We start from the raw sequence: 18,286 nt of genomic DNA, 5'->3' as shown, positions 1-18,286 counted from the left end.
TACGGCTTAACTGCCACGCACGCCGGCCGGAGCCCTGGTACGGTCCGAACCGCGCGAAACGTCGCCACCGATCGTGTCCGGGGGAACGTCCTCTTCTTCGTCCACTCTCCTCTTCGCCCACGCTCTTCTTCGGCGCACGCCGGCCGTCTAACCGCTCCAGCGCCCGTCGTGCCGCTCGGCGAAACTACAATGCCCCCGAATATTTTTTATACCCGCGAAGCACTGAACCCGCGAAAGGTGAACCGCGAAGTAGCGAGGGTTCACTGTATGTATAAGACCAAGACCTACAAAAAAGTCTCTTGGAGCAATAAGCTAGGTTTTACAGGAAGTCGGCCATTTTGAATTTACTTAAAAGGGGGCGGGTCACCACAATGGACTTTGTGTAGAAATTATTATTGGGGCCCGAGCAGCGACCGCTACGAGGTCCCCATTGTTTTTGTGGAAATTATTATTATTATTATTATTATTAGGGCCCGAGCAGTGACCGCTGCGAGGTCCCTATCGTTTTTCTAGAAAATTGTTATTAGGGCCCGAGCTGCGACGGCTGCGAGGTCCCTATTGTTTTTGTAGAAAATATTATTACTTTTTTTATTATTATTATTATTATTATTAGGGCCTGAGCAGCGACCGCTGCGAAGTCGCTATTGTTTTTGTTGAAATTATTATTATTATTATTTTTCCGATTGTTCGATCGCATTTTTGACCCTCGAAACATGCACAAAAACTCACCAAACTTGGCAGTCTCATCGGGCATGGTGAAAAATTTGATATTTTAACGTCTAATATGAACAGGAAGTGAGTTGTGAATTTTTGAAAGTCCGACTTTTGCCCTTTTTTGCATGTTTACAGGGGTCATTCTTTTGCACCCTGATCCTAAAGGCTTCATCTGATTGCCTTACAATTCTGTCTGTAGCATCTTAAGACCTGGGACAAACACTGGGGCTAAAATCTTTTGTTTCCGAAATACTATATGACGGGGGCGGGGCTTCAAAGTTTTCACTTAAGATTTCCTTCGCCGCAATGGACAAAATGCTTAATAACTCTCATGCACATGCTGCTAAAAATCCAAAACTTCACATGTACATAAAGAGTCGGTACCTGAAGACATCTATATGTTTATATTCTGTTATACACCTTGCGCCAATCAATATCATTTTTTACATTTTGACGTACTGCACGGTGCCCTTTTAACGAATCCGATTGAAAATTGGCTAGAAAAGACTCAAGACATTGATCTTACGCTATCCCTATTTTTGTGACTTTCCTTCGAAGGCCGTGGCTATTGCGGTGCCGCAGAGTCTGATTATTCTCCGTGGCAACAAAAGTTCCTGCAAAATGATTCAGATGATCCATCTTCTCGAAATTTTTCACATTTGAGGATATTCAGGCCCTGAAGACGGCTGCCAACTTATTTTTGATCGCAGTGGTAGCGCCACCAACTGGTTAAAACAAATACAAATTATTTTCGTTGATGTTTTTCTCCGGGCAGGTTCACAAAATCTACCTTATATTTGCTCGGATGAGTGTTTAGGCCTTGAGGATGTCACAATACGAAAGTCTTTCGCCTTCTTCAGAGTGTCACATGATGGTGTCTTGTGGCCCGTCTTTATCAGCTGATGTTCCATGAGGGCGTGACTTACCTGTCACAAGAATGAAGGCAAGTCACGCCCCCCGCTGTCCGTTAACTCCGCCAAGATGCTGGTCCAGGTGGTAGAGAGGATGAAGGCAACCTTGTCTCTGTTCATGGTTTTTATGCCTCGCTTGCAGATCTCAATGGCCTCTCTGATCCAGCGCTGTTGTTTGTTCTCTTCTGTGCGGATGACCCTGCCCTTCTCCCGGTCCATGATGTGGTTTTCCCTTTTGCAGTGGTCAGTGATTGCTGATTTGTAATGTTCATGTTGTGCTTGTTCTTTTACTGCTCTGATTTTTCATTTTTTTGACAGGTAAGTCACACCCTCATGGAACATCAGCTGATAAAGACGGGTCTCAAGACACCATCATGCGACACTCTGAAGAAGGCGAAAGACTCGCCGAAACATGTCAGGTAAAAAATTTACCGAAAACATAATTGTCTGCTTTTAATGAATCTGTCAAATATCAATAATAAGAAGACAAAATGAACCTAATACAAATAAATGAATGCTTAATAACTCCCCTGCACATGCTCCTAAAAATCCAAACCTTCACCTGTAAATAAAATGTCCCGACCTGAAGACATCTTAATGTTATTATTTTGTTATACACACAGCGCCGCCAAGTGGAATCAAAAATTTGTTTTTATTTTAATTTTCACGTACTGCAACGTGCCCTTTTGACGAATCCGACTGAAAATTAGTCAGAAAAGACTCAAGACAATGATCTTACTCTCTGCCGAGTTTTGTGACGTTTTGGCAAAAGGCGTGGCTATTACGGTGCTGAAAAGTCCGATTGTACTTTGTGGCAACAAAAGCTCCGGCAACATGACTCAGATGATCCTATCTTCTCGAAGTTGTACACATTTGAGGATACTTCAGCCCTGAAGACATCTACCAACTTATTTTTCATCGTAGTAGTAGCGCCACCAACTGGTAAAAGCTAATACAAGTTATTTTCTTGGATGTTTTTCTCCGTGCAACTCAACAAGGTCGCCCTCATATATGCTCGGAGGACTGTTTCGGCCATGAGGATGTCACAATACGAAATTCATCCTTTTTCGTGAAAAGTTGTGGGAGTGGCATTGCACTGTTTGGCAATAAAACAACGCTGATTATGAGGTTCTAAATATGAACGACAACTCGTGAAACTTGACACACACATCAGGCAGAGCAAATTTATAAATATTTTATACGTTAGTTGTGCAGCTTTTTTGAAATGGCTCGCCATGGCCCTCGAGAAATGTTCAAAAAAGCAGCCCTGGTTGAGTGTTTCACCTCGCTTTTTGTAAATTTTATGGAGTACAGTGAACCCTCGGTTATCGCGGTTAATGGGGACCGAGACCACCCGCGGAAACTGAAAATCCGCGGAGTAGCGGCGCACCTTCAAAAATGCTTAAAAGAAAATACAATATATATAATAAATATATATATATATATATATATATATATATATATATATATATATATATATATATATATACGGGGGAGAGAGAGAGAGAGAGAGAGAGAGAGAGTGAAATTCATGTTATAACAAAAAAACCAAATTATTATTAAAACGTATTATTTTTTTATTCCCCAGCCATTCTTTTTGTATTTATTTAATTACTCCGACTTTTACCTGCTGGTACGCCGTCCGGTGTGCCCTGTGAAATGAAAGGTGGCATTCTTTATTTATTTATTCTTCTATACATTCATAACTGACAGCTTCGCGCTCCGCTCGTGCCCGGGCGGAAGAGGTGCTCCAATTCGGCTTAACTGTGACACACACCCGCCCTCCTCCCCCGGAGCTTCCATTCGGTTAAACTTAGGGGCCGCTTGGCACCGCCCGTGCCCGGGGAAGGTGCTCCTCTTCGGCTTACTGTGACGCGAGCATGCCCTCCTCCTCCGGAGCTTCCATTCGGTTAAACTTAGGGGCCGCTTGGAACCGCCCGTGCCCGGGGAAGGTGCTCCTCTTCGGCTTACTGTGACGCGAGCATGCCCTCCTCCTCCGGAGCTTCCATTCGGTTAAACTTAGGGGCCGCTTGGCACCGCCCGTGCCCTGGGAAGGTTCTCCTCTACGGCTTAACTGCCACGCACGCCGGCCGGAGCTCTGGTACTGTCCGAACCGCGCGAAACGTCGCCACCGATCGTGTCCGGGGGAACGTGCTCTTCTTCGTCCACTCTCCTCTTCGCCCACGCTCTTCTTCGGCGCACACCGGCCGTCTAACCGCTCCAGCGCCCCGTCGTGCCGCTCGGCGAAACTATAATGCCCCCGAATATTTTTTAGACCCGCGAAGCACTGAACCCGCGAAAGGTGAACCGCCAAGTAGCGAGGGTTCACTGTATGTATAAGACCAAGACCTACAAAAAAGTCTCTTGGAGCAATGAGCTAGGTTTTACAGGAAGTCGGCCATTTTGAATTTACTTAAAAGGGGGCGGGTCACCACAATGGACTTTGTGTAGAAATTATTATTGGGGCCCGAGCAGCGACCGCGGCGATGTCCCTATTGTTTTTGTAGAAATTATTATTAGGGCCCGAGCAGCGACCGCTACGAGGTCCCCATTGTTTTTGTGGAAATTATTATTATTATTATTATTAGGGCCCGAGCAGTGACCGCTGCGAGGTCCCTATTGTTTTTCTAGAAATTGTTATTAGGGCCCGAGCTGCGACGGCTGCGAGGTCCCTATTGTTTTTGTAGAAAATATTATTACTTTTATTATTATTATTATTATTATTATTAGGGCCTGAGCAGCGACCACTGCGAAGTCCCTGTTGTTTTTGTAGAAATTATTATTATTATTATTTTTCCGATTGTTCGATTGCATTTTTGACCCCCGAAACATGCACAAAAACTCACCAAACTTGGCAGTCTCATCGGGCATGGCGAGAAATTTGATATTTTAAACGTCTAATATGAACAGGAAGTGAGTTATGAATTTTTGAAAGTCCGACTTTTGCCCTTTTTTGCATGTTTACAGGGGTCATTCTTTTGCACCCTGATCCTAAAGGCTTCATCTGATTGCCTTAAAATTCTGTCTGTAGCATCTTAAGACCTGGGACAAACACTGGGGCTAAAATTTTTTGTTTCCAAAATACTATATGACGGGGGCGGGGCTTCGAAGTTTTCACTTAAGATTTCCTTCGCCGCAATGGACAAAATGCTTAATAACTCTCTTGCACATGCTGCTAAAAATCCAAAACTTCACATGTACATAAAGAGTCGGTACCTGAAGACATCTATATGTTTATATTCTGTTATACACCTTGCGCCAATCAATATCATTTTTTACATTTTGACGTCCTGCACGGTGCCCTTTTAACGAATCCGATTGAAAATTGGCTAGAAAAGACTCAAGACATTGATCTTACTCTATCCCTATTTTTGTGACTTTCCTTCGAAGGGCGTGGCTATTACGGTGCCGCAGAGTCTGATTATTCTCAGTGGCAACAAAAGTTCCTGCAAAATGATTCAGATGATCCATCTTCTCGAAATTTTTCACATTTGAGGATATTCAGGCCCTGAAGACGGCTGCCAACTTATTTTTGATCGGATGAGTGTTTAGGCCTTGAGGATGTCACAATACGAAAGTCTTTCGCCTTCTTCAGAGTGTCACATGATGGTGTCTTGTGGCCCGTCTTTATCAGCTGATGTTCCATGAGGGCGTGACTTACCTGTCACAAGAATGAAGGCAAGTCACGCCCCCGCTGTCCGTTCACTCCGCCAAGATGCTGCTCCAGGTGGTAGAGAGGATGAAGGCTCCCTTGTCTCTGTTCATGGTTTTTATGCCTCGCTTGCAGATCTCAATGGCCTCTCTGATCCAGCGCTGTTGTTTGTTCTCTTCGGTGCGGATGACCCTGCCCTTCTCCCGGTCCATGATGTGGTTTTCCCTTTTGCAGTGGTCAGTGATTGCTGATTTGTAATGTTCATGTTGTGCTTGTTCTTTTACTGCTCTGATTTTTCATTTTTTTGACTGGTAAGTCACACCCTCATGGAACATCAGCTGATAAAGACGGGTCTCAAGACACCATCATGCGACACTCTGAAGAAGGCGAAAGACTCGCCGAAACATGTCAGGTAAAAAATTAACCTAAAACATAATTGTCTGCTTTTAATGAATCAGTCAAATATCAATAATAAGAAGACAAAATGAACCTAATACAAATAAATGAATGCTTAATAACGCCCCTGCACATGCTCCTAAAAATCCAAACCTTCACCTGTAAATAAAACGTCCCGACCTGAAGACATCTTAATGTTATTATTTTGTTATACACACAGCGCCGCCAAGTGGAATCAAAAATTTGTTTTTATTTTAATTTTCACGTACTGCACGGTGCCCTTTTGACGAATCCGACTGAAAATTAGTCAGAAAAGACTCAAGACAATGATCTTACTCTCTGCCGAATTTTGTGACGTTTTGGCAAAAGGCGTGGCTATTACGGTGCTGAAAAATCCGATTGTACTTTGTGGCAACAAAAGCTCCGGCAACATGACTCAGATGATCCTATCTTCTCGAAGTTGTACACATTTGAGGATACTTCAGCCCTGAAGACATCTACCAACTTATTTTTCATCGTAGTAGTAGCGCCACCAACTGGTAAAAGCTAATACAAGTTATTTTCTTGGATGTTTTTCTCCGTGCAACTCAACAAGGTCGCCCTCATATATGCTCGGATGACTGTTTCGGCCATGAGGATGTCACAATACGAAATTCATCCTTTTTCGTGAAAAGTTGTGGGAGTGGCATTGCACTGTTCGGCAATAAAACAACGCTGATTATGAGGTTCTAAATATTAACGACAACTCGTGAAACTTTACACACACATCAGGCAGAGCAAATTTATCAATATTTTATACGTTAGTTGTGCAGCTTTTTTTAAATGGCTCGCCATGGCCCTCGAGAAAAGTTAAAAAAAGAATAGAATAGAAATAGAAATCCCTTTATTGTCATTGTACTCAAGTGTGCAACGAGATTAGAGGGCTCCCCTCTCCAGTGCAATACAACAATAATACAGACAATATATAAATTAGATAAATAAATAAGACAGTGCAATGGAATTCAGTACTAAATAGGGCATATAGAAACACATCACAATGCTGTTTTGCAAGGTTAGGGTGGTCTCGTGTGTGTGTGAGAGTTCAGTATGGAGATGGCTCTCGGAAAGAAACTGTTTCTCAGTCTATTGGTCCTTGATTTGATGCATCTGTAGCGCCTGCCAGAGGGCAACAGGTCGAACAGGTGTGAGTTTGGGTGGGTATTGTCTTTGACGATGTTGAGAGCCCTTCTGAGGCACCGGGCGGTGTAGATGTCCGACAGCGAGGGGAGAGGGCAGCCAATAATCCTTTGCGCTGTTTTGACTGTCCTCTGGAGCCTCACTCTGTCCGCCTCAGTGCAGCCGCTGTACCAGGTGGAGACACAGTACGTCAGCAGGCTCTCGATGGACGAGTGGTAGAAGGCCAGCAGCAGCTTCCTGTCCAGGTTGAATTTCCTGAGGACTCTCAGGAAGTGCAGACGTTGGCGGACCTTCTTTACCACTGCTGTGGTGTTGTGACTCCAAGAAAGGTCATCGGAGATCTGTACTCCCAGGAACTTGAACGTGTGGACCCTCTCCACACACACGCCTTCGATGCAGAGGGGGGGCGGCAGCGTCTTGTTCCTCCTGAAGTCGACGACAATCTCCTTTGTTTTAGCAGAGTTAAGGTGCAGTCTGTTCTCCTTTCACCAAGTTGTCAGTCTCCCTACCTCCTCTCTGTAGGCTGTCTCGTCACCTTCCGAGATCAGACCGACCACTGTCGTGTCGTCAGCAAACTTGACGATGGTGTTGTTGCCGTGGGCCGGGCTGCAGTCGTAGGTGTAGAGGGCGTACAGGAGAGGGCTCAGCACGCATCCTTGGGGGGAACCGGTGCTCAGCATGAGGGTGGAGGACGTGTAGGGGCCGAGCAACACAGTCTGGGGTCTGTTGGTCAGAAAGTCCTTAATCCAGATGCGTGTGAGGGCAGGGAGGCCGAGAGTGTCCAGTTTGGCGACGAGGATGTCTGGGATGATCGTGTTGAATGCCGAGCTGTAGTCCACAAAGAGCATCCTTGCATAGCTCCGCTGTTGTTCCAGGTGGCCCAGCACAACATGCAGAGCAGCCCTGGTTGAGTGTTTCACCTCGCTTTTTGTAAATTTTATGGAGTACAGTGAACCCTCGGTTATCGCGGTTAATAGGGACCGAGACCACCCGCGAAAACTGAAAATCCGCAAAGTAGCGGCGCACCTTCAAAAATGCTTAAAAAAAAAATACAATATATATATATATATATATATATATATATATATATATATATATATATATATATATATACGGGGAGAGAGAGAGTGAAATTCATGTTATAACAAAAAAAACAAATTATTATTAAAACGTATTATTTTTTTTATTCCCCAGCCATTCTTTTTGTATTTATTTAATTACTCAGACTTTTACCTGCTGGTACGCCGTCTGGTGTGCCCTGTGAAATGAAAGGTGCCATTCTTTATTTATTTATTTATTTATTCATTTATTCATTCATAACTGACAGCTTCGCGCTCCGCTCGTGCCCGGGCGGAAGAGGTGCTCCAATTCGGCTTAACTGTGACACACGCCCACCCTCCTCCCCCGGAGCTTCCATTCGGTTAAACTTAGGGGCCGCTTGGCACCGCCCGTGCCCGGGGAAGGTGCTCCTCTTCGGCTTACTGTGTCGCGAGCATGCCCTCCTCCTCCGGAGCTTCCATTCGGTTAAACTTAGGGGCCGCTTGGAACCGCCCGTGCCCGGGGAAGGTGCTCCTCTTCGGCTTACTGTGACGCGAGCATGCCCTCCTCCTCCGGAGCTTCCATTCGGTTAAACTTAGGGGCCGCTTGGCACCGCCCGTGCCCGGGGAAGGTGCTCCTCTACGGCTTAACTGCCACGCACGCCGGCCGGAGCTCTGGTACGGTCCGAACCGCGCAAAACGTCGCCACCGATCGTGTCCGGGGGAACGTGCTCTTCTTCGTCCACTCTCCTCTTCGCCCACGCTCTTCTTCGGCGCACGCCGGCCGTCTAACCGCTCCAGCGCCCCGTCGTGCCGCTCGGCGAAACTACAATGCCCCCGAATATTTTTTATACCCGCGAAGCACTGAACCCGCGAAAGGTGAACCGCGAAGTAGCGAGGGTTCACTGTATGTATAAGACCAAGACCTACAAAAAAGTCTCTTGGAGCAATGAGCTAGGTTTTACAGGAAGTCGGCCATTTTGAATTTCTTAAAAGGGGGCGGGTCACCACAATGGACTTTGTGTAGAAATTATTATTGGGGCCCGAGCAGCGACCGCGGCGAGGTCCCCATTGTTTTTGTGGAAATTATTATTATTATTATTATTAGGGCCCGAGCAGTGACCGCTGCGAGGTCCCTATTGTTTTTCTAGAAATTGTTATTAGGGCCCGAGCTGCGACGGCTGCGAGGTCCCTATTGTTTTTGTAGAAAATATTATTACTTTCAAATTTCCCCATTGTGGGACTAATAAAGGACATCTTATCTTATCTTCTCTTATTATTATTATTATTATTAGGGCCTGAGCAGCGACCGCTGCGAAGTCCCTATTGTTTTTGTAGAAATTATTATTATTATTATTTTCCCGATTGTTCGATTGCATTTTTGACCCCCGAAACATGCACAAAAATTCACCAAACTTGGCAGTCTCATCGGGCATGGCGAAAAATTTGATATTTGAATGTCTAATATGAATAGGAAGTGAGTTATGAATTTTTGAAAGTCCGACTTTTGCCCTTTTTTGCATGTTTACAGGGGTCATTCTTTTGCACCCTGATCCTAAAGGCTTCATCTGATTGCCTTAAAATTCTGTCTGTAGCATCTTAAGACCTGGGACAAACACTGGGGCTAAAATTTTTTGTTTCCGAAATACTATATGACGGGGGCGGGGCTTCGAAGTTTTCACTTAAGATTTCCTTCGCCGCAATGGACAAAATGCTTAATAACTCTCTTGCACATGCTGCTAAAAATCCAAAACTTCACATGTACATAAAGAGTCGGTACCTGAAAACATCTATATGTTTATATTCAGTTATACACCTTGCGCCAATCAATATCATTTTTTACATTTTGACGTACTGCACGGTGCCCTTTTAACGAATCCGATTGAAAATTGGCTAGAAAAGACTCAAGACATTGATCTTACTCTATCCCTATTTTTGTGACTTTCCTTCGAAGGGCGTGGCTATTACGGTGCCGCAGAGTCTGATTATTCTCCGTGGCAACAAAAGTTCCTGCAAAATGATTCAGATGATCCATCTTCTTGAAATTTTTCACATTTGAGGATATTCAGGCCCTGAAGACGGCTGCCAACTTATTTTTGATCGCAGTGGTAGCGCCACCAACTGGTTAAAACAAATACAAATTATTTTCGTTGATGTTTTTCTCCGGGCAGGTTAACAAAATCTACCTTATATTTGCTCGGATGAGTGTTTAAGCCTTGAGGATGTCACAATACGAAAGTCTTTCGCCTTCTTCAGAGTGTCACATGATGGTGTCTTGTGGCCCGTCTTTATCAGCTGATGTTCCATGAGGGCGTGACTTACCATTCACAAGAATGAAGGCAAGTCACGCCCCCCGCTGTCCGTTCACTCCGCCAAGATGCTGCTCCAGGTGGTAGAGAGGATGAAGGCTCCCTTGTCTCTGTTCATGGTTTTTATGCCTCGCTTGCAGATCTCAATGGCCTCTCTGATCCAGCGCTGTTGTTTGTTCTCTTCGGTGCGGATGACCCTGCCCTTCTCCCGGTCCATGATGTGGTTTTCCCTTTTGCAGTGGTCAGTGATTGCTGATTTGTAATGTTCATGTTGTGCTTGTTCTTTTACTGCTCTGATTTTTCATTTTTTTGACAGGTAAGTCACACCCTCATGGAACATCAGCTGATAAAGACGGGTCTCAAGACACCATCATGCGACACTCTGAAGAAGGCGAAAGACTCGCCGAAACATGTCAGGTAAAAAATTAACCTAAAACATAATTGTCTGCTTTTAATGAATCAGTCAAATATCAATAATAAGAAGACAAAATGTACCTAATACAAATAAACGAATGCTTAATAACTCCCCTGCACATGCTCCTAAAAATCCAAACCTTCACCTGTAAATAAAACGTCCCGACCTGAAGACATCTTAATGTTATTATTTTGTTATACACACAGCGCCGCCAAGTGGAATCAAAAATTTGTTTTTATTTAAATTTTCACATTATGCACGGTGCCCTTTTGACGAATCCGACTGAAAATTAGTCAGAAAAGACTCAAGACAATGATCTTACTCTCTGCTGAATTTTGTGACGTTTTGGCAAAAGGCGTGGCTATTACGGTGCTGAAAAGTCAGATTGTACTCTGTGGCAATAAAAGCTCCGGCAACATGACTCAGATGATCCTATCTTCTCGAAGTTGTACACATTTGAGGATACTTCAGCCCTGAAGACATCTACCAACTTATTTTTCATCGTAGTAGTAGCGCCACCAACTGGTAAAAGCTAATACAAGTTATTTTCTTGGATGTTTTTCTCCGTGCAACTCAACAAGGTCGCCCTCATATATGCTCGGATGACTGTTTCGGCCATGAGGATGTCACAATACGAAATTCGTCCTTTTTCTTGTAAAGTTGTGGGAGTGGCATTGCACTGTTCGGCAATAAAACAACGCTGATTATGAGGTTCTAAATATGAACGACAACTCGTGAAACTTTACACACACATCAGGCCGAGCAAATTTATCAATATTTTATACGTTAGTTGTGCAGCTTTTTTGAAATGGCTCGCCATGGCCCTCGAGAAATGTTAAAAAAAGCAGCCCTGGTTGAGTGTTTCACCTCGCTTTTTGTAAATTTTATGGAGTACAGTGAATCCTCGGTTATCGCGGTTAATGGGGACAGAGACCACCCGCGAAAACTGAAAATCCGCGAAGTAGCGGCGCACCTTCAAAAATGCTTAAAAAAATATACAATATATATAATAAATATATATATATATATATATATATATATATATATATACGGGGAGAGAGAGAGTGAAATTCATGTTATAACAAAAAAAACAAATTATTATTAAAACGTATTATTTTTTTATTCCCCAGCCATTCTTTTTGTATTTATTTAATTACTCCGACTTTTACCTGCTGGTACGCCGTCCGGTGTGCCCTGTGAAATGAAAGGTGGCATTCTTTATTTATTTATTTATTTATTCTTTTATACATTCATAACTGACAGCTTCGCGCTCCGCTCGTGCCCGGGCGGAAGAGGTGCTCCAATTCGGCTTAACTGTGACACACACCCGCCCTCCTCCCCCGGAGCTTCCATTCGGTTAAACTTAGGGGCCGCTTGGCACCGCCCGTGCCCGGGGAAGGTGCTCCTCTTCGGCTTACTGTGACGCGAGCATGCCCTCCTCCTCCGGAGCTTCCATTCGGTTAAACTTAGGGGCCGCTTGGAACCGCCCGTGCCCGGGGAAGGTGCTCCTCTTCGGCTTACTGTGACGCGAGCATGCCCTCCTCCTCCGGAGCTTCCATTCGGTTAAACTTAGGGGCCGCTTGGAACCGCCCGTGCCCGGGGAAGGTGCTCCTCTTCGGCTTACTGTGACGCGAGCATGCCCTCCTCCTCCGGAGCTTCCATTCGGTTAAACTTAGGGGCCGCTTGGCACCGCCCGTGCCCGGGGAAGGTGCTCCTCTACGGCTTAACTGCCTCGCACGCCGGCCGGAGCTCTGGTACTGTCCGAACCGCGCGAAACGTCGCCACCCATCGTGTCCGGGGGAACGTGCTCTTCTTCGTCCACTCTCCTCTTCGCCCACGCTCTTCTTCGGCGCACGCCGGCCGTCTAACCGCTCCAGCACCCCGTCGTGCCGCTCGGCGAAACTACAATGCCCCCGAATATTTTTTAGACCCGCGAAACACTGAACCCGCGAAAGGTGAACCGCCAAGTAGCGAGGGTTCACTGTATGTATAAGACCAAGACCTACAAAAAAGTCTCTTGGAGCAATGAGCTAGGTTTTACAGGAAGTCGGCCATTTTGAATTTACTTAAAAGGGGGCGGGTCACCACAATGGACTTTGTGTAGAAATTATTATTGGGGCCCGAGCAGCGACCGCGGAGAGGTCCCTATTGTTTTTGTAGAAATTATTATTAGGGCCCGAGCAGCGACCGCTACGAGGTCCCCATTGTTTTTGTGGAAATTATTATTATTATTATTATTAGGGCCCGAGCAGTGACCGCTGCGAGGTCCCTATTGTTTTTCTAGAAATTGTTATTAGGGCCCGAGCTGCGACGGCTGCGAGGTCCCTATTGTTTTTGTAGAAAATATTATTACTTTTATTATTATTATTATTATTAGGGCCTGAGCAGCGACCGCTGCGAAGTCCCTATTGTTTTTGTAGAAATTATTATTATTATTATTTTTCCGATTGTTCGATCGCATTTTTGACCCCCGAAACATGCACAAAAATTCACCAAACTTGGCAGTCTCATCGGGCATGGCGAAAAATTTGATATTTTAACGTCTAATATGAACAGGAAGTGAGTTATGAATTTTTGAAAGTCCGACTTTTGCCCTTTTTTGCATGTTTACAGGGGTCATTCTTTTGCACCCTGATCCTAAAGGCTTCATCTGATTGCCTTAAAATTCTGTCTGTAGCATCTTAAGACCTGGGACAAACACTGGGGCTAAAATTTTTTGTTTCCGAAATACTATATGAACGGGGGCGGGGCTTCGAAGTTTTCACTTAAGATTTCCTTCGCCGCAATGGACAAAATGCTTAATAACTCTCCTGCACATGCTGCTAAAAATCCAAAACTTCACATGTACATAAAGAGTCGGTACCTGAAGACATCTATATGTTTATATTCAGTTATACACCTTGCGCCAATCAATATCATTTTTTACATTTTGACGTACTGCACGGTGCCCTTTTAACGAATCCGATTGAAAATTGGCTAGAAAAGACTCAAGACATTGATCTTACTCTATCCCTATTTTTGTGACTTTCCTTCGAAGGGCGTGGCTATTACGGTGCCGCAGAGTCTGATTAATCTCCGTGGCAACAAAAGTTCCTGCAAAATGATTCAGATGATCCATCTTCTCGAAATTTTTCACATTTGAGGATATTCAGGCCCTGAAGACGGCTGCCAACTTATTTTTGATCGGATGAGTGTTTAGGCCTTGAGGATGTCACAATACGAAAGTCTTTCGCCTTCTTCAGAGTGTCACATGATGGTGTCTTGTGGCCCGTCTTTATCAGCTGATGTTCCATGAGGGCGTGACTTACCTGTCACAAGAATGAAGGCAAGTCACGCCCCCCGCTGTCCGTTCACTCCGCCAAGATGCTGCTCCAGGTGGTAGAGAGGATGAAGGCTCCCTTGTCTCTGTTCATGGTTTTTATGCCTCGCTTGCAGATCTCAATGGCCTCTCTGATCCAGCGCTGTTGTTTGTTCTCTTCGGTGCGGATGACCCTGCCCTTCTCCCGGTCCATGATGTGGTTTTCCCTTTTGCAGTGGTCAGTGATTGCTGATTTGTAATGTTCATGTTGTGCTTGTTCTTTTACTGCTCTGATTTTTCATTTTTTTGACAGGTAAGTCACACCCTCATGGAACATCAGCTGATAAAGACGGGTCTCAAGACACCATCATGCGACACTCTGAAGAAGGCGAAAGACTCGCCGAAACATGTCAGGTAAAAAATTAACCTAAAACATAATTGTCTGCTTTTAATGAATCAGTCAAATATCAATAATAAGAAGACAAAATGAACCTAATACAAATAAATGAATGCTTAATAACGCCCCTGCACATGCTCCTAAAAATCCAAACCTTCACCTGTAAATAAAACGTCCCGACCTGAAGACATCTTAATGTTATTATATTGTTATACACACAGCGCCGCCAAGTGGAATCAAAAATTTGTTTTTATTTTAATTTTCACGTACTGCACGGTGCCCTTTTGACGAATCCGACTGAAAATTAGTCAGAAAAGACTCAAGACAATGATCTTACTCTCTGCCGAATTTTGTGACGTTTTGGCAAAAGGCGTGGCTATTACGGTGCTGAAAAATCCGATTGTACTTTGTGGCAACAAAAGCTCCGGCAACATGACTCAGATGATCCTATCTTCTCGAAGTTGTACACATTTGAGGATACCTCAGCCCTGAAGACATCTACCAACTTATTTTTCATCGTAGTAGTAGCGCCACCAACTGGTAAAAGCTAATACAAGTTATTTTCTTGGATGTTTTTCTCCGTGCAACTCAACAAGGTCGCCCTCATATATGCTCGGATGACTGTTTCGGCCATGAGGATGTCACAATACGAAATTCATCCTTTTTCGTGAAAAGTTGTGGGAGTGGCATTGCACTGTTCGGCAATAAAACAACGCTGATTATGAGGTTCTAAATATGAACGACAACTCGTGAAACTTTACACACACATCAGGCAGAGCAAATTTATCAATATTTTATACGTTAGTTGTGCAGCTTTTTTGAAATGGCTCGCCATGGCCCTCGAGAAATGTTCAAAAAAGCAGCCCTGGTTGAGTGTTTCACCTCGCTTTTTGTAAATTTTATGGAGTACAGTGAACCCTCGGTTATCGCGGTTAATGGGGACCGAGACCACCCGCGAAAACTGAAAATCCGCGAAGTAGCGGCGCACCTTCAAAAATGCTTAAAAAAAAATACAATATATATAATAAATATATAAATATATATATATATATATATATATATATATATATACGGGGAGAGAGAGAGAGAGTGAAATTCATGTTATAACAAAAAAACCAAATTATTATTCAAACGTATTATTTTTTTATTCCCCAGCCATTCTTTTTTAATTGATTTAATTACTCTGACTTTTACCTGCTGGTACGCCGTCCGGTGTGCCCTGTGAAATGAAAGGTGCCATTCTTTATTTATTTATTTATTTATTCATTTATTCATTCATAACTGACAGCTTCGCGCTCCGCTCATGCGCGGAAGAGGTGCTCCAATTCGGCTTAACTGTGACACACGCCCCCCCTCCTCCCCCGGAGCTTCCATTCGGTTAAACTTAGGGGCCGCTTGGCACCGCCCGTGCCCGGGGAAGGTGCTCCTCTTCGGCTTACTGTGTCGCGAGCATGCCCTCCTCCTCCGGAGCTTCCATTCGGTTAAACTTAGGGGCCGCTTGGCACCGCCCGTGCCCGGGGAAGGTGCTCCTCTACGGCTTAACTGCCACGCACGCCGGCCGGAGCTCTGGTACGGTCCGAACCGCGCGAAACGTCGCCACCGATCGTGTCCGGGGGAACGTGCTCTTCTTCGTCCACTCTCCTCTTCGCCCACGCTCTTCTTCGGCGCACGCCGGCCGTCTAACCGCTCCAGCGCCCCGTCGTGCCGCTCGGCGAAACGACAATGCCCCCGAATATTTTTTATACCCGCGAAGCACTGAACCCGCGAAAGGTGAACCGCGAAGTAGCGAGGGTTCACTGTATGTATAAGACCAAGACCTACAAAAAAGTCTCTTGGAGCAATGAGATAGGTTTTACAGGAAGTCGGCCATTTTGAATTTACTTAAAAGGGGGTGGGTCACCACAATGGACTTTGTGTAGAAATTATTATTGGGGCCCGAGCAGCGACCGCGGCGAGGTCCCCATTGTTTTTGTGGAAATTATTATTATTATTATTATTAGGGCCCGAGCAGTGACCGCTGCGAGGTCCCTATTGTTATTAGGGCCCGAGCTGCGACGGCTGCGAGGTCCCTATTGTTTTTGTAGAAAATATTATTACTTTTATTATTATTATTATTATTATTATTAGGGCCTGAGCAGCGACACCAACTGGTTAAAACAAATACAAAATATTTTCGTTTATGTTTTTCTCCGGGCAGGTTAACAAAATCTACCTTATATTTGCTCGGATGAGTGTTTAGGCCTTGAGGATGTCACAATACGAAAGTCTTTCGCCTTCTTCAGAGTGTCACATGATGGTGTCTTCTGACCCGTCTTTATCAGCTGATGTTCCATGAGGGCGTGACTTACCTGTCACAAGAATTAAGGCAAGTCACGCCCCCCGCTGTCCGTTCACTCTGCCAAGATGCTGCTCCAGGTGGTAGAGAGGATGAAGGCTCCCTTGTCTCTGTTCATGGTTTTTATGCCTCGCTTGCAGATCTCAATGGCCTCTCTGATCCAGCGCTGTTGTTTGTTCTCTTCGGTGCGGATGACCCTGCCCTTCTCCCGGTCCATGATGTGGTTTTCCCTTTTGCAGTGGTCAGTGATTGCTGATTTGTAATGTTCATGTTGTGCTTGTTCTTTTACTGCTCTGATTTTTAATTTTTTTGACAGGTAAGTCACACCCTCATGGAACATCAGCTGATAAAGACGGGTCTCAAGACACCATCATGCGACACTCTGAAGAAGGCGAAAGACTCGCCGAAACATGTCAGGTAAAAAATTAACCTAAAACATAATTGTCTGCTTTTAATGAATCAGTCAAATATCAATAATAAGAAGACAAAATGAACCTAATACAAATAAATGAATGCTTAATAACTCCCCTGCACATGCTCCTAAAAATCCAAACCTTCACCTGTAAATAAAACGTCCCGACCTGAAGACATCTTAATGTTATTATTTTGTTATACACACAGCGCCGCCAAGTGGAATCAAAAATGTGTTTTTATTTTAATTTTCACATACTGCACGGTGCCCTTTTGACGAATCCGACTGAAAATTAGTCAGAAAAGACTCAAGACAATGATCTTACTCTCTGCCGAATTTTGTGACGTTTTGGCAAAAGGCGTGGCTATTACGGTGCTGAAAAGTCAGATTGTACTCTGTGGCAACAAAAGCTCCGGCAACATGACTCAGATGATCCTATCTTCTCGAAGTTGTACACATTTGAGGATACTTCAGCCCTGAAGACATCTACCAACTTATTTTTCATCGTAGTAGTAGCGCCACCAACTGGTAAAAGCTAATACAAGTTATTTTCTTGGATGTTTTTCTCCGTGCAACTCAACAAGGTCGCCCTCATATATGCTCGGAGGACTGTTTCGGCCATGAGGATGTCACAATACGAAATTCATCCTTTTTCGTGAAAAGTTGTGGGAGTGGCATTGCACTGTTCGGCAATAAAACAACGCTGATTATGAGGTTCTAAATATGAACGACAACTCGTGAAACTTTACACACACATCAGGCAGAGCAAATTTATCAATATTTTATACGTTAGTTGTGCAGCTTTTTTGAAATGGCTCGCCATGGCCCTCGAGAAATGTTAAAAAAAGCAGCCCTGGTTGAGTGTTTCACCTTGCTTTTTGTAAATTTTATGGAGTACAGTGAACCCTCGGTTATCGCGGTTAATGGGGACAGAAACCACCCGCGAAAACTGAAAATCCGCGAAGTAGCGGCGCACCTTCAAAAATGCTTAAAAAAAAATACAATATATATAATAAATATATATGTATATATATATATATATATATATGTATATATAGACAGAGAGAGAGAGTGAAATTCATGTTATAACAAAAAAACCAAATTATTATTAAAACGTATTATTTTTTTATTCCCCAGCCATTCTTTTTGTATTTATTTAATTACTCCGACTTTTACCTGCTGGTACGCCGTCCGGTGTGCCCTGTGAAATGAAAGGTGGCATTCTTTATTTATT

At 44.2% G+C, this 18,286-nt stretch overlaps 1 long non-coding RNA gene across 1 annotated transcript in view; it reads left to right on the top strand.

Annotated features, from left to right (window-relative positions):
* Window positions 1–5,583: 5,583 nt before the first annotated feature.
* Window positions 5,584–18,286, top strand: part of LOC148315118 (uncharacterized) — a 59,139-nt gene continuing 46,436 nt past the window's right edge. Inside the window, exon 1 of the long non-coding RNA XR_015841249.1 lies at window positions 5,584–5,689. This is a non-coding gene — a long non-coding RNA (uncharacterized LOC148315118). The remainder of the gene's footprint in view (window positions 5,690–18,286) is intronic.

Source organism: Idiotropiscis lumnitzeri, unplaced genomic scaffold (assembly GCF_059441095.1).
Source record: "Idiotropiscis lumnitzeri isolate Australia: NSW breed Sydney's pygmy pipehorse unplaced genomic scaffold, RoL_Ilum_1.0 HiC_scaffold_117, whole genome shotgun sequence".
Lineage (NCBI taxonomy): Eukaryota > Metazoa > Chordata > Actinopteri > Syngnathiformes > Syngnathidae > Idiotropiscis > Idiotropiscis lumnitzeri.
This window is presented reverse-complemented; position numbering and strand designations above follow the sequence as displayed.